Source organism: Takifugu flavidus, chromosome 8, assembly GCF_003711565.1.
Source record: "Takifugu flavidus isolate HTHZ2018 chromosome 8, ASM371156v2, whole genome shotgun sequence".
In the NCBI taxonomy this organism is placed as follows: Eukaryota; Metazoa; Chordata; class Actinopteri; order Tetraodontiformes; family Tetraodontidae; genus Takifugu; species Takifugu flavidus.
The window spans coordinates 2,184,975-2,200,532 of record NC_079527.1 but is presented as its reverse complement, the minus strand read 5'-3'; the positions used below and the strand labels follow the sequence as shown (position 1 = coordinate 2,200,532).

The 15,558-nt window shown below is 45.3% G+C and overlaps 1 non-coding gene across 1 annotated transcript; it reads right to left on the bottom strand.

The window, feature by feature from the left end:
* Positions 1–14,160: 14,160 nt before the first annotated feature.
* trnal-caa (transfer RNA leucine (anticodon CAA)) lies at positions 14,161–14,271 on the bottom strand. The gene is made up of 2 exons: positions 14,234–14,271; positions 14,161–14,206 (listed from the first exon to the last, which is right to left on the bottom strand). It is a non-coding gene; the product is annotated as a tRNA-Leu (tRNA).
* Between the last annotated feature and the right edge of the window lie 1,287 nt (positions 14,272–15,558).

The following is a 15,558-nucleotide window of genomic DNA, read 5'->3' as shown; positions in this document are numbered from 1 at the left end:
GCTGATCAGGAGGACATGCACATACTTAACAAGCTGATCGTGATGTTCTAATCTACAGTTGCTAATTCTCACCTTCCTCCTGCTCTGTGTGGGTGGAACAGCTATGCATCAATGCAAATAAACAGCGACCAATACTGAGATTATTTGTCCTTGGGGAAGCTACTCGTACCTGGGGGGGGGGGGGGGGGGGGGGCTTTGATGTGTCGACAAAATAATGGACTTGGGAGATGACTGCAATCAACATTGATTTTAGTTCAAACAATGGAGGCAACATTTGCTGTAGCACCAGTTATTGCAGAACGATAGGGGGTGAGCACCTTTCTCACCACCACAGTAGCGTGACCACGACCACTCAGATGCATCGATGGTGCGTTTGCTGGTGCGTTTGCTGCTCCCCTGTCTGAGCACCGGCCGCCTTTCATCAAATCCCAAAAAGAAAAACCAACATGTCCAAACAAGGTGAAAACAGGCTGCTAGACACACTGAGGAGAGTCTTAAGTGCAAATATTTATTCAAATCACATTTGATAGTGATGGCCTTACATTTGTAGAGAGAAAAAAAGGATTAAATTAAATCCTAATAAAGGTTTATATATTTTTAAATACTTTTTTTCCAGTAAAGTTGAAGAAAACACTCCAGATATACAGTATAAAAAATAACAGGGAGTAGTTTAAAGTGTGCAGCTAATCTGAGAGTAAATGCAATGTTGTGCGTCTGAGGACTGTTGTAATGAGGACCACAGAGGCAAAGAGCCATATAATCATTCTCCCTTTGGCTGTCCAGGCTCAGCCCCCCCATTTTGGCCACTAATCCTTCCTTGCGGAGTCCTAATGTAAGGCGAACTGCAAGAGCACTGCGCTGGATGCTGTTTAAAAGTGCACGTTTGGAAGCACGCTGAAATGCAGAAGCGCGTCGTCTCTCCTGAGTTTATGCTGAGCTGTGGTTTGAGTCAACAAGCTGATGTTTGAGCTCCGTGCAAGGACATCCCACCCTGACCTGCCCACTGGGGCCGTACTGGCAGTTCAGCACTGTGTTGCTTTTTAATGCTAATTCATCTTCAGTGTTTGTGGGTCCATGTGCAAATACCTAGTGACACCTTACCAGCCCAATAGACCGCTCTGCTCTCAGAATGCTGGTCTACTTGTGGTTCCAAGAGTCTCTAGAGGTATAATGGGGGGGCCGAGCATTTAGCTACCAGGCCCCCTGCTATGGAACCAGCTCCCTGTCCAGGTACGGGAGGCTGACTCCATCGTTACTTTTAAGATCAAACTTAAAACCTTCCTCTTTGAAAAAGCTTATTGCTACTAATTCTGTAGTTCAAGTTACTATCATAGACAGACAAATTATCATACTTAGGGGGTCGTCTAATCGTTAGGTCACATCTTAGCTGTGCTGTTACAGGCCAAGGCTGCCGGGGTCCTGAACATGATCACCTGACAGGCCTCTGTTACCCACTGGGTCATGGTTCCTCTCCTCTCCTCTCCTCTCCTCTCCTCTCTCTCCTCTCCTCTCCTCTCCTCTCCTCCCTCTCTACCCAGCCCCCCCATCAGCAGGATGCTCCCCACCACACGATCCTGGTCCTGCTCCAGGTTTCTTCCTGTTAAAGGGGAGTTTTTCCTTGCCACTGTTGCTTGTTGGGGGTCAGGCCCTGGGATTCTGGAAAGCGCCTAGAAACAATATTTATTGTAACAGATGCTGTATAAATAAAGATTGATTGATTCATTGAAATAATAATAATAGTAGTTATAATAGTTCCAGTATCTCATTATATGAATCAAGCCAGTAGCTCAATGTTTCGAGGAAACTTTGACAAAAAAAATAAACTTTTATTGTATTTTACTCCAGACACCTTTATAAATATTCGATTTTGCCACGAGCAAGAAGACTGTGTACGCAGCAAATGAGAGCCAACAATAATTCCCGTCATAACTCTTCACCTGAGCTGCAGTTGCAATAAACCTTTCTAAGGTGTTGTAATATTGATTTGTCGTTATCATACTTCCAACGTATGGATTGCTGACCTCGTGCAGATTCCCCAAACCCAGCTCACGATGGGGGACCGTGGAAACTGCCCCACCCCTGTGTCAACCTTGACAAATGAACTATTATTAATTAATGATAGATATGCCTCATTAAGAAGGGGGCAGTATCCTCGGATCAGGGGTCACTAACTAGTAGCCAAATCTGTCTGAAAAGGTTCGACTCTTTACCTGAAAGTGTCACTATTAACATAAAATAGCATTAAATATTAACACCAAACAGGGAAGTGCCGGGCATAAATCTGAGGATAGACCTGTCTGACCAGCGGCTGCTTGATGAACATTTGGGAAGGGGAGAGGAGAGGAGAGGAGAGGAGAGGAGAGGAGAGGAGAGGAGAGGAGAGGAGAGGAGAGGGGAGGGGAGGGGAGGGGAGAGGGGAGGGGAGGAGAGGAGAGGGGAGGGGAGGGGAGGGGAGGGGAGAGGAGAGCGACGTTGGTGTATTTTGGATTTGAAATCTGTGATACAATGATGTCACTCGTGCCATTTCCAGTGACAGCTCGTCACTGAAAGCACGAAGGCAAAAAAAAATAATACTTGAACTCCTCTCAAAAGTAATCTTCTATCTCTTTATCTCCAAACACACTCTGGATCCCTCACGCGCTCCTGTCGCTGCGTTTACGTCCTGATTTCCAGGCTTGATCAGGAAGTTTAAAGATGTCGTTGTCTTGCGAAGCAGGACAACTTTGATGATTTATGAATGAATTAGCAGGACTCTTCTGACTCTACTGTATTTATCTACTTCAGGCCTCCTCTTTGATGGGGTGCGCTGGGACGGCTCCCACATTACGTAACATCAACGCTGCAGCTCATTCAGATGTTTGCGCAGCGTGCTGCCCGTGCCTAGGTGCACCCTCCCACAGCTGATCTGAAGCTGGGGGGTGTCAGGGGTGCAAGAGTCTCATCTGCCCCCCCGGAACACTTTGATGATGTTTTCTTGTGGCTGTTTACATCCATAACAGCTAACCTGAATATAAGCCAGTCCGGTGTGCATGTGGTGAAATCAAATTTGTCATTGTTTCCCTCAGCGGTGTGTGTGTGTGTGTGGGGGGGGGGGGGGGGGGGGGGTGACATGTGTGTGTATGTGTGTATTAAGCTGCATGATGACTTTGTAGTTGCCACTCATTGATTTATATTTTGTGGCTTACATTGATTTATATTTTAAATGTTTATTCCGGCTGTGCTGCTCTTTTGTATTTTACTCTATTTTTTCCCCATTTGGTTACTATGGAAACAAGAGGAATGCATTAAGCTTTTTTTTAGGCTGCTGGTGTTCTTGTTCGGTGTTCTGTGACAGTTTTTAAACACGGATCTGGTCCTTGTGGAACTTCCAGCCAATATTCCAATATTACTGGCACATATTAGTGACATGTGTCAGAATATATGTATATATACATACATATATATATATATATATATATATATATATATATATATATATAGCACTGCAACAAAATGGATGATTTCAGAGCAGAATTCCAAACCAAGGGCTCGTTTTTCCCAAAATCCAAAATGCATGAAAGGGATGGTGAGGGCATAAAGACGAGCCCAAAACAAAAGAAAATGATGGACTCAAGGTGTGTTACTTTATCTGTGTTGTTTTCTTCATTTAAGCACACTTAATCTGACTTTTGTCTATATATTCACCCTTCAATGTGTGTTACTCACAGATCATAAGAGAAATGACAAGTAGAGAAGAAGAAGAGTCAAATTCACCCTGTTTGTTTTCATAAAATCAGTTCTTTGCACACTCTTGACATGATCCTAAATTAAGGTTTAGCCATCCGTGTGTTGATCTTGACAAAAACTGACAATAATTTCAGACGGACGGGAAAACTAATCCCCATCCTCCTCGTTCGGCATCTTCTTTGCACACATGACGCAGTGTTGCAGCCCAGTGGTTCTCTGAGATAACGGTTGGGAGTAAATTGCCTTTTGAAAATAACCAACTCCAGATCTGACCAAGCATCACGATTGAGTGTGTGTGCGTGTGTGTCTGTGGAAGTGTGTGTGTGTGTGGGGGGGGGGGGGGATTCCTTAACGTGATGTGAAAGAAAACAACAATATTTATGTGTCTTGATGTAGAAGGTTTCCATTGATTGGACCTATTTTCAGTTCAAGCATGTGAAGGAGGTGGATGAAAAGGTTGGTGCGTCTGGAAAGCTCTGCTCAGAGATACGGCCATAGTCATCAGGTCAGGTGACGGGAGAGTTCCAGGCAGTCCCAGGACACGCCCAAGGGATGCTGGAGCCCCTCGGGTCCTCCTGGTGAAGCTGGAGAACCTCCCTGCAGAAAATGGGTCCAAGTCAAAAAGTTCTTGAGCTTGTTTTCCGTAGGAATGCACACAAAGAGTCTCTCGAGCAATATTTAATGCGGCATCACCGAACGGATCTTTTTCATAATGAAAGCGCTCTGAAGTAAACGGGTTTTTACGTTTCCTGCGGTTATGTGCTCGTATCGTCTCTCTGCCTTTACAAACCATTTCCCTCCATCGCTTCATCAAACCGCAGCAACATTTGGGCATTGCGGGAACCGACCGACGCCGTCAGAGCTGCGTTGGCAGGGCAGAAGCGAGCCTGATGGTTCTCTGCAGCACATCCGTTTCTGCCTAATTAGATTATAATGAGTGCTTTCCATTACAGGCTAATGTACACACAGCACCCAGAGCTGTGGCCCATCCCTCCCCTGCTAAGACGTGTCAACGCTGAAAGCGTAGCTCCCGGATCCCTCCACCTTCCTCACATAACTCAACGTTTGGCTCATAGTAACCTCTCCCAGGATGGAGCAAGTACACCTCAAGGGGAAGATTGCACCTTGGGCAATCAATTAATCTTTATTTATATTGCTTCTTTTACAATCAATTGTTTTTAGGCGCTTTCCAGAATCCCAGGGCCTGACCCCAGACAAGCAACAGTGGCAAGGAAAAACTCCCCTTGAACAGGAAGAAACCTTGAGCAGGACCAGGCTCGTGTAGGGGGACCCTCCTGCTGATGGCCGGCTGGGTAGAGACCTTGAGCTTGACCCTTTCTTCTTCTGTGTTTTTTAAGATGAAGGCTGATTACGATAAATGTTTTTAATACTTTTAAGGTCTTTGGTGTAAGGAAACTGTGATGAGTGATTTTAAAATACATAGTTTGCGAAGGTCGCCATGGTGATGCAGTGGTTAGACCTGTTGCCACAACAATAGCGTCCTGGGTAGGACTTTCCCCAAGAACCAGGGGATTTTCCCTGCATGACATGCTTAGGTGAATTTGAGACTCTGGATTGACCCTTAGGTGTGACTGTGAGTGTGTGGTTGTATGTGTCTGTGCGTTGGCCCTGAGCTAAAGTGTGGGGGGCCACAGCCTGAAGGAAGCTGCTATAGGCTCCGGCCCCTCTGTGACTTTGCTAAGGGATTAAATATTAGAGATAGATGTGAGATATATGAGACTTAAAGAATCCCTGTTGGCCGAAAGCACTGTTTTAAGAAAATGAACCAGTTATGACGTTTTTGAGAGTGAGCGAATGAAATAAAAGTCCTCGGATTTACACATCCAGCTAACAATAGCAAGATTTGCTCTGCGTGGTTATTTTGGGGATTGCAGGAGTTGTGAACTATCTACTGTTTGCCTGTCTAGTTTGTAACATCAGAACCTTTCAAGGTATGACTGCTCCTCTCAAAGATGGCTTTCGTAAAAACAAAAACACAGCGGTGTCCTGTTTCCAGACGCATCCAGGTAAACTGTTGTGCTAACCTCACAGTTGACACTTTTGCTGCGTTTGTTCGTGGAGGAAGTTTCTGCTATCAGCTGCCAGCTCTCTGAGAGGCCATCCATATTTAACCTCTCTCACAGAAAGCGAGGCATCTAAACTCTTCACACATCCGTCTACGTGCCCACTAGACCCTATCCCAACCACCCTCCCACGCCCACCATCACCCCAGCAATCACTCACATGGTCAACTCTTCCCTCTCCACCGGCACCTTTCCATCCACTTTCAAAGTGGCTCAGGTGCACCGTTCCGTCCATCCTTCTCTCTGTTCTCTCTGGCGTGGGCTTCACTGTCAGTGGACCTTTCTGTGTTGAATCTTACCTATCTGGACTTTTATTCAGGGTGTTGTGTCAAGGTCAGCTTTCGACCAGCTTTCCACCGAGGTGCCCCAAGGATCGCTGATGTCATTCATCCACTCTCAGGATTTTTTATATCACTCCTATGGAGATGATACTCAGATGTACCTGTGGTTTCCCCGGATGAACCCTCTGTCTCGGATGAGATGAATCTTGGACATATCTGCTGGGATGCAAGACCACCACCTCCATCTGAATCTTGCTAAAACTGAGCTCCTAATTTTTCCAGCCAACCAACCCATTCATCACAACAATGAAATCCTTGGCACCATGTTTCATGCTCCTACTGAGGCTGTGCGAAATCTTGGAATCACGATTGATGATCAGTGGACTTTTTCTTTTCACGTCGCCTGAATCTCCTGGCACTCTCGCTTTGCCTTATCTAACATCAGAAAAATAGCCTGTTACTGGCCCACTGGTACAAGTGGTGTTGCTCTAGCCTCTTCCTGGTTATATCCCAGTTCATTCCCTCTCCATAGCTCTGCACTGTTAGTCCGTAGTTGTAATAGGTAGTTTAGGACGGCATGGTAGTATTTTATTACATAGGTTTCAATTGCGTGGTGGTTTGATTGTGCCTCTCACTGTAAGTCTGCTAAATGGTAATGGGAAATGTAAATGAACTGAACTACATCCTAGTCTTGTTAGCCATGTGCCTGGCTCAAGATCATTTTTTACACCATCAATCTAGTGAGGCCTAGCAAGCCAGCTGTTACGCCGTCGCTGGTCAACCTGTAGTAATTCATAGATCTGGTAAACACGCCTACGCATAACACTCATATTACATTCATGTCAGTGTGTCTCTTTCACATGTCAGTTCGCCGGGCACAACTGGAACATCATTCTGCCGTACACTCAGCTGAGCAGTGACAGAAACAGCTGAAAAATTACTGACAAGATCCTTAAAATAAATTCAACCAGGCGGTAAAAAAGGAGAGTGAGATCTATCATCAAAGACACGCGCTCCGTACACGCCTGCAATCCAAGTGCTGACACCTTAGAAGTGACGTGTTTATGTGGGGTGAATGAAGGCAGCTTTTACAAAGCAATTTGACAGCAACATACGGTTTTTAATACAGCGTGGTCGAGAGCTCACACCGGCACCGCAGCTGGTAGGCTAGCAAGTAATCGGGAAGATTAAAGTGTGTTTTTTTCAAGATGAAATATGAACGCTTTAAAGTAAGTAGAGGTGCCCTTGTGAATATTTCATAAGCTTGTGGGGGGAAAAAAAGAAACTGGTGTTGATTCAGCAGATTTGATTCACTGAACGGGTCATAAATAAGCGATGGTGTCACTGGCTATAGCTGCGAGGCAGCGCTAGCAAACTGATGCTGCTTATGGCACCTTAACGGGCCTGAGAGATCATCGCTCAGGCGGATTACCTGAAGGTGTAAAACCCTGCCATTACTCTCTGGTGTAGAACTGGGGCAGCCATGTTTTACTGAAGTGGGTCAGCCATGTCTGCATGTTTACACAGATTAGAGCTGATCTTCCATGTTCTGTTGACATGTGATTGTTGTTGACAACTGTTGTTTTCCTGTTAAATAAAGGAAAGAGGAGCAGGGCGAATTAGCAAACATGTTGTAACCAAAGGTTGCAACACTGATGCAAGAGAACATGCAATCAATCAATCAATCAATCAATCAATCAATCAATCAATCAATCAATCAATCAATCAATCAATCAGTCTTTATTTATATCGCATCTGTTTCAATCAAAATTGTCTCTAGGAGCTTTACAGAATCCCAGGGCCTGACCCCCAACAAGCAACAGTGGTAAGGAAAAACTCTCCTTTAACAGGAAGAAACCTTGAGCAGGACCAGGCTCATGCCAGTTTGGTTGTTTGTAAAAGATGTGACTTGGTAATTGGAAACTCTTCTTCTGGCGCGGCCCACTAACAACTTCAGGTTGTGGAGGGTTCAGGTCCGCGTGGCCAGAGTCAGCCAGGCCAGCGACAGCCTGCCGGGCCCCACCATGATAACCTGTCTAACAGTCTACAGCACTGTTGGAAAAATCCTTCATGAATCTGAGTCATCGACAAAAAATAAATTCCATATGGGATTAGAAGAGAAACAACCAATTTCTCTGATGAAAACCACATTTTAGGAGAGAGTCTGTTAACAAGATAATATTTAATTATAAGAGTGACACGTTCTGTTTTCCTGTTTTGTTTCTGCATTAATATGTAGCCATTTTTAACAGCTTAAAAAAATACATTAACATAAGTAAGTCATTTACAGTGAGTGTGTGTGTGTGTGTGTGTGTGTGTGTGTGTGTGTGTGTGTGTGAATGACTAATCTGTGCATTGTCGTAAATATCATTGGTTTTTACATTGCAAATGAAGTGTTTGTTAAAATTACACTTGATGGGTCACTTGAAGGGTCACCAGCTCATTGCCGAAATGATTTTACTAAAATCATGCACTCATATCAAAGGGTTTCCTTTGAAAAATCCAATTCAAATCAACGAAATAAATGGGTTTGTTGTTGCTGTTTGTTTTAGAAAGGATTAATTAGGTGGAATAGTTCATTAGACTGTGTTGCATTCATTTATTTTCTGCTACCTACCTTTGATTCCTAATCAGGGTCCTTGGACGTGCTGGAGTCTCTCCCAGGGTGAGAGGCGAGGATGCACCCTGGACTGGTCACCAGTGCACCACAGGACATGCTCACCACTTCATTCAGTCTCTGAACAACCTATTTTTCATATTTTTGACTGTGGGAGAAAACATGAGGACCCGTGTGGGCAATATTATCTTTTCTGTTTATGAACACTTACTTCACTACACACACACACACACGCTCACACACACACACACACGCAACTTGTACTTGATGCACATCAAAGAAATTAGCATCCATCCATGTCATGTTGAATAAATGTAGTCAATACATGTCGGCAGCGGCTGTAATGAGTGTGTTCATGTCACATACATCTCTAGTGTAAATATTCATTAATGGCACCTAATTAACATTTCAAAGTCAGTGATAATGGACAGAGTGGTGTAAGGAGAGAGGGCGCGAGCGCCAGTACGACTCAAATCAATTTAAAGGGTCGAGTTCCACAATGGAAGCGATTCAGCTGATGGGGAGATGGCTCCGCTTCAGCAGACAGGGGAAAAATGAGCCTCCAGCTCCACGTGACGGAGCAAACCTCCATCCCTCTACACAAATGTCCCCTCTATTACCTGGTAAATAGGAGGGAAAAGAGGAGCGAGTCTTGTGACACAATAAATAAATAAATAAAACAATAAATCGTTAGAAGAGGGGGTTCAGCTATCTTTACGTACACAAATCAAACATTCCAAAAGTGCTAAATCAAAGCAAATCACCTGAACTGACAGGAAGTCGTCCTGCGCACTGCTGAAATATTTTGCTTCCTGTTTTTCTATTTAAATGCAAATTAAGCACCAGTGCTCACAGGCGCTTCGGCCCGGCCAAGGATATTAGTTTAATTAAATATTTTATTTATTAAAGCTGGAGAATTCTTTGGCCCGGCTCTGCATTTTTTATATAAAGAAGACGGCGATAAATGCGTATTGTAGGGGAGTGAATAAAGCACCCCGGCACCATGGAGGAGTGCTGATGCATTTTGGGTAAAAGGCCAATGAAACACTTCTGTAAAATTAAAAATCTGCTTTTTCTGTTGGTGTTGAGTCACTGCCAGCCTTAAAACAATTATCTCTCTCTCTCACACACACACATACACACATTTGGGGCTCACAGAGCTGCAGACAAGCGCCGTTGTCGAATTTGTAATATTTAAATGTGACTCCAGACATCCCTGACCTTTGCGAAGCATAACCAAGCAGACGTGCGGCGGAGCCAGGAGTGACACGCGCAGGCTGCAGAGGCAGGTCTTTGCCTTTATAATGTTAAAAAAGCGGGATTAGAGCTGTCCGGGAGGTGGCGGCGGTGGCGGTGTCGGGGGCTTGCAACGCCCGGCAGATAGCACGGGGATGCTGTCTGACATCGTAGCACTTTCCAAAAGAAATAAAAACCGGTTATCACGTGAAATCCGTCAAGAGCATTACAGCTCAATGAACCGCAACTCGGGCTGCAAATGAACAACACGCTGGCAAATGTGAAAACACCTTCTTCATCAAAAGTCGGCTCGCTTCACAACGCCGCCGCCTAGCAATGTGGCGCGGAGAGACCAACTGAAATATATTGATGTTGCAGTGGGCCGTCTCTCTCCCTGTCTCACACATCTTTTATTTGTTCATTGGAGCTGAGGAGCGCTAGTATTGCTATTATATCTGATGTCTGTAGACATTTTGGCTGCTTTCACACTGAAGGTGCCATTGTTACGTTCCGAAAGAGCTTCTACAAACCCTGCTTTCATCTGAAAGGGATTCACCTCCGAGGCGCCACGCAGGTGTACAACGCAGCTCCATCTCTATCACTTGTGTTGCAGCAGATCTGATGGAGGCGCGACCTCGCCGCCGTTGCTGGCGACATAAATCCTGATGTCACTTTCCTTGACTGTCGCTGATGGATTTGTGGCAAACCGCTGGTTCGGGTCAGCGACAAGTAGGGGAAGGGAATTGACGCTCAGATGTATGTGACCACGATGGCCTTTTAAAAAAAAGAAATGAAATGAAGCATCACATCTGGAGGTGGGCACGTACAATCTGCATACATTTGGCAAGAAGTTGCAAACTTTAGTTGCAAATGAACCCTGTTATTGCTGCGGAGGATAAACCTGCAGAAAACTACAACCCTCCAGTGAATAACTTGGTGCTAGCTTGTACATTAAATAGCCATGAATCTCCTGCAGGTACCCACAGGAATAGAGCTTCCGCCTGAACGAATGCGATAGGAGTAGCCATCGCTAAGTATCAAAAACTGAGCTGTCCTCAGTTAGCGGGGTTAGCGGGCTCTGACTACACTCACAGTCCATGGGTAGTTAAGGCCTTTCACACCGCCTGTATGCTTTCTTCTAACCAGACACCGAAAAAGATTTGAAACAAAAAATGGAAAATGGAAAATGGAAGACGTGTTCAGCGCTGTTGCTCGCATTCTGACAAAGTTGCCACAGGTGACGCTTTTCGCTTCCATGGCGAAGCCTTAACGAAAGGAGCGCCGCATTAGAACCGACTGTGGCAGAAACATTCCAAAAAAGCCCCGAGGTGGAGCAGCGAATCCAAGGATTCCTCCTTCTTTTAAGCGGGGTTGTTATCCTTCTACGCTGGGTATAAACGGGGGAACTAAACATTTAATTTCATGGATAAGAAACATAATAAATGAATGAAGCAGCTCGAGCATCTGCTGTTTTCCTGGCCTGTTGATGAGGTATCAGCATTCATATTTCCTTTCGAGGGGGAGGAGACCGTGGTGATGCCTGCGGAGCATGAAGTCCCCCCCCCCCCAACCGCCTCGCCAGCTTCTCCTCTCTTTCTTGAAAACTTTCCTCTCCTGGATCCTCAGGAGATGTAATTACTGCGCAGTCAACTTGTGAGAGCCTTAGTGTGAGGGAACCCCCCTTAACCGAATATTCCTGGTTGTTATTTTTAACAGCTTGATTCAAAGAGTGGCTGTTACGCCGTCTCTCTCTGCCAAAATGAGCCTCCGCGCTATCATGATTTAAGGACTTGTGGTTTGAATGCGCGGACAATCGGTGCATTGTGTCGATTCGGTTGCGGACATCGTAATATTTGGGCCTGAGCGGTGGCATTTAACGACTCGCGCTTGTAATAGAAAGTGCAATCTCGCACACAGATGGAAATATTGATCCTTTTCCACTCATATTTCCACACTTCGCTGTAAATAATACTGCAGCCGCGGTGAGCGGAGGGTTGACACAATCTCTGTAATGGCGCCACATCGATGCAGGAGTGACTTTCTTTATAATTTGTGCTTTTGTCGCGGCTCATTGAGCTCGTATTGACTTTAATAATTGTGTGTGCCGTTTGGCACCATTTGGGAAGTGATTGTTCAGGTTTGGGCACAACAAATGTAAGAAAAAGGAGCTTTTACTTAGTCCATTGCCTAATCTCCAGAAGCCCGACCTTCAGCAACTGCCTGTAAAATTCCGTATTACGGAATGCTGAAACGAGTTGAAGCCATTTTGTTTGCTTTCCACGTACAGACAAGTTACTGCATCTAAAAAAGAAATCAATTGAATTTACCTTTATTTGTATGGCATCCACTGCTCTCAAGGAAAAACAGGAAAACACTCCCTTTTAACAGGAAGGAACCTTGAGCGGGATCAGGAAGGGACACGGGTACCTCCTCGAGTTCCTAAATCAAAGTTCTGACTCGAGATGTTTTTCGGAGGCGCTAATATGACACTGGAAGGACAACTTGTTCAGCATTTAAAAGAGGATGAAGGAACATCCAGCTCTCAGTCTGCGGCTAGCTTGGTATTGACCACGTCAGGTCCTGCTCGTAAGCGTCAGTGCCAGCGGATACTGCATCAAGACATTATGTGGACGTGTGGACGTAAGAGCATACCAGGACACACATGCTGGTGCTAATCAGGTGATTTCAGAAGTAGCAGAGAGGCTAATTACGCCATGGGGTGCCTGAGCGGCCCCGAATGCAACATGCACACCGAGACCTCTGAATTATTCACCTGTGGATGCAAGTGGATCTCTCAGTAATTAGATTGTTGTGTTGCTGCACTGCTCGAAACAGCAGACGAGAGCTCAGGTGAAGAGTGGAATTCCGACTAAAGGCTGATTTAAATCCTTCATGTCCGTTTAGAACAACGCTTGAAGGCAGAGAAGAAGAATTTGCCACTGCCAGACCCAGGCCACACGGTGCTGCAAAGCCTTGATCTCACAGCGTACATAATATAATTAAACAGTTGAAGCTGGCTGTATTGGCGCAGGCAATAAAAACAAGAGTGTCACGGGGTGAAAATCCCATCAGAGCCACCCCCTCTCCATGCAGCCCTCCACCCACGGCGCTCCATCCCTCGTCGCCCGGCTCAGCATATGTAGATTGATAACAATTAAAGTCTTTTTCACTCCGTGCCAGGGACTGCTAAGAGGGATCTGTTTATTCCACAGCTTTCAGGGTGGGTGGGGGGGTGGGGGGGGGGGGGGGGCAGGCCAGCCTCGCATCCTACCAGCTGCTGCAAAGGAACTGCGAAGAGGCTGCATCTGAGAAATGATATTCACTGGAAACAGGAAGTCGGTTAAAGCTGACTGTGGGATCCTTTCGATTATAGCAGCATTTGAATTATTTAACACAAATGCTGAATTGCTGCTGGTACTAGGTGGAGGCGGGTTACTGGGGATAAGCAAAAGGAGATGAGGAAAAAATATAACTGTGCAAATCGAGCCCTGAGTGCTGAATTTTGAAAACGAGATGAATTATTCATGAATAATCACTCCTGGCAGTGATTGCGCGAACACAAATTGCGAGAGGTGGCGAAGCCAACAAACGCGCGGCAAACACAACACATTTAAAATGTAAATACTTTTATTAAGCCACCGACAGGCACCAGATAAAGTCGAATTAGAGGTGCGGGAGTTTGACTTTTGATTTAGTGACAGTCAGCAGGAGGCTGCCAGGCTTACGCAACAATGCGGACTCCTTATCTGAGCAGTGGAGAATGAAGGAGGCTGACACCTTTTGCAGGCAAACGCTGATAGTCTCCTGCATTTCTATTCAAATTTCTGCTCCAATAAACAGACCTTTTCCAGGAAAAAAAAAAAAAACTAAATTCACGCCAAGCAAAAATGCGGAAACGCGTTTTGCTTCACCTCAACTCGTCGCTTTTGAAAGGTCAGCACGGAAACCTTTTGTTCGGAACGTGTGATACATCCCAGAGGAACGTTTCTTCCTTTAGCATCCCTGATGGTCAGACCTGTGAACGCACTCGAGGTCATGGGGACTTCTGACTTTATCTTAGCAAACAAGCTATTAAGTTGTTGTCGAGCAACGGCTGCTGCTTGTGAAAGCTGATTTATGAGTAAGTATGAGTGGGAAAATACAGGCAGGGGAACGTGTTGCCGCACATAAGTCGTGGGTTTAGTCGATCAGCCGTGCCTGTTGGAGAAAAACTCACTGTCAGGAGTGGGATTTGAACCCACGCCTCTTTACAGAGACCAGAAGTCCCACTGAGGTGGAAGAGGAGCACTCTTGAGTCTGGCGCCTTAGACCGCTCGGCCACCCTGACACAGCGGCGTCTGGTAAACGTGCTTTAAAGTCTTCTCTTTACACATCGACAAGGTTTTCAGAGCACTCTGAAATAGAGGCTTCATGGTAAGATGTCGCCTGGAGGATTTGAGTTCAATCTATTTGATTTTTGTCTGATGTTAGTGTAGCAGTAAAGAGGCGAATCACTCTCAGGGGTGTCGGGAGGCCGTTTAGGGACCTGCTGCAAGGGGGCAGAAGAGCTTTCAAATGCCTGTCAGGTGTCACTGCCTCAAGGAAAATGGACTGTTGGGTGTGTGTCACACATGTGTATGACATGGCCTAATTGTGATTATGAGTAAGCTTCAGTGGGAGTCTGACATCAGAAAGCAACAGAGCTGTGATGGTACGATGGGAAGTGAACGTTCCGCCCTCGGCAAGTGACAGATTAGCAAACTTTCCAACAGTATATTGTCTAAAATGCTCACAAAAGCCTCCAATGACATAGGAATTCATTCAGTTTATCAGTGAGGAAATGAAATGGCTGCGGCTGAACAGATTTGGTTGCTAGCTTAATCGTGCACACGTCCTAAATTGCACCTGTGTTACACTATCTCAAAACTCTCGTTCACTTACATTTTTGCCTCCGCTGGTTACATTTTTCTTTTCTAATTATTGGTCTGATCTCACTCGCCGTCATCGCAATGTTGAGACTACGGTGGACCAGCAAACTTTTAGATAGCAAAATAAAAAGTACAAATGGTTTCATTTGTGAAGTGAGATTGTGTCGATGCTGAGCTATTAGGTGTAATTTATAAAATGTGGCCCAGATAATGACCTCCAAGCATGAGACCCAGGCGGTTCATACTGAGACAGCAGCACTCTGGACAGGAAAGAGTCAAGCAGAAGTCAAGAGTGCGCGGTCTTATTTATTTTATACTGCAACAGCAGCGCTGGCCAGACACCCTATGTTAAAATCTTTTTCTCTCTAGGTTTGTTCAGCTGACTCCTCTGCCCTTCTTATCAATAAAGACTGAAAGTGCGCCTTAAAAAATGTGCAAATTGCTGAAGGAATGCTGCACTCATTGTGCGTGCATAATATATACATTAAAATAAAAGAATACTAGCTCTTCGGTGCAGCTCTTCCCCTTCAAGTATGCCTGTGGCGCGCGGGGGAAGCGTGTATTTACATAAGGGTATTAAATTGCATTAATCATTAAGGTATAAGACGTGTTTGCTTTGATTTATAGTGAGTCGCTGTTAACTTAAAAAGATGGTGGAGATCGTTCCATTAGCAAACAATTCAATCACTTGCCGGCATTCTAGCACA